Source organism: Pteropus alecto, unplaced genomic scaffold, assembly GCF_000325575.1.
Source record: "Pteropus alecto unplaced genomic scaffold, ASM32557v1 scaffold7, whole genome shotgun sequence".
NCBI classification, from domain to species: Eukaryota; Metazoa; Chordata; class Mammalia; order Chiroptera; family Pteropodidae; genus Pteropus; species Pteropus alecto.
In genome coordinates, this window is record NW_006494614.1 from 55,781,966 (window position 1) to 55,783,619 (window position 1,654).

General features: G+C 34.3%; 1 protein-coding gene across 4 annotated transcripts in view; it reads left to right on the top strand.

The window, feature by feature from the left end:
- The window catches only part of TMEM135 (transmembrane protein 135), a 239,027-nt gene that overhangs the window by 133,731 nt on the left and 103,642 nt on the right, over positions 1-1,654 (top strand). The window lies entirely within an intron of this gene.

Below are 1,654 nucleotides of genomic sequence, written 5' to 3' on the forward strand. Positions count from 1 at the left end.
CCATACTGTTTTCCATAGTGACTGTACCAATTTGCAGTCCCACCAGCAGTGTATGTGGGTTCCTTTTTCTCTGCATCCTCTCCAACATTCGTTATTACTTGTCCTGTTGATAATAGCTATTCTAACAGGTGTGAGATGGTATCTCATTGTGGTTTTGATTTGGATTTCCCCAAGAGCTAGTGATGTAGAGCATCTTTTCATGTTTGTAGGCCGTTTGCATGTCCTCTAGGGAGAAGTGTCTGTTTAGGTCCTCTGCCCATTTTTTGATTGGATCATTTGTTTTTTTGTTGTTATTGAGTCATATGAGTTTTTTGTATATTTTGGATATTAGGCCCTTATCGGAGGTGTTGCTTGCAAATATATTTTCCCATTGAGATGGCTGTCTCTTCACCTTGTTGACAATTTCTTTTGCTGAGCAGAAGCGAAAAACACTCTTTAAATAAGTGAATCAAGTGAGGAGAAGCTAACCTGTGATTTGACATTAGATTCAGATCTCTTTCTGAGTTAGAAAGTAGAATTTATTAAGTTTGTGCTGTCTGTGGGATAGATTTATTTATGATGGTTCTTAATACTATTGCTAACATTAGTAGTTTTTCATTACTTTATGGTTTATTTGCAGCCGCTGTTGTTTTATGTGTGACTTAGCAAAAATATGTCACTTAGGTTGACATGAGTAATGAGCTTTAATTTTTATACTTAATTATTTAAAGTATTTTTTTGTAAATATTTATCAAGGGTGTCATAAATAACAATGTTAATTAGAATGAAAAAAGTTACAAAATGTGTTATTTTACTTGTATGTTATCAGAAAAGAAAGTCAACATCTTATTTATTTGGAAAACAGTTAAAGCACAAATTAATTCCATCTCAGAATCCATTTTTGTTTTGTTTGATTATACATTTTTATTAGGACACCTCTTTCTGATTTTAGGAGGTGGCATACTAGAGCAGGAACCTTGGCAACCCTGAAAACCATTAGAGTATTCTAGAGAAAAACAAAACAGAACAAAACAAAAACAACAAAACTAGTTAATGTGGACTTTCCAAGTTCAAAACATCTAATGCACAAGTTTGATTAGTTGGTCTTTCCTTCCTTTTGTTCTTTCTCTTAATACCTTCTTCCCCTCCTCTCTCTTTCTTCTGTCTTCTTTGTCTTTCCTCTCTTCTTTCCTTTCTTTTTTTTTCAATGAATGGGTAAATGACTGAACACCTGCCATATTTAGGCACTGTTGTAGGTGGTGGGGACAAGTAAAAGTAATGGGAGTAAGTTTCAAAAGATGCTTAGAAATTAAGAACATTTGACTGAGTGCCCAGCTTTGTAAGTTCATTTAATAAATTTTGACTCTTTTATGCTTTGCTGGGCACTAGAGATTTTCTCACTCACAAGAGCCTTGTAAATATATTTGGTATTGGAAATATATATAATGGAAGTATGCACAAAATGCCATGGGAGTATAGGGAAAGGAGCATCTTAGTCAGCCTTCAAAAAAGATTCTTTATACTCAGATTTGGAAGCCTAATTCAGATACCTCATGGGTAAATAACATTTATCTAGTTAATAGCAGAATTTATGAATTTCAAGTCTACATTTTTACAGGTCAGCCATAATGCCACTGCAGAATCTTTGGAGTTACGGATGAGTGGCCGTGGGAGA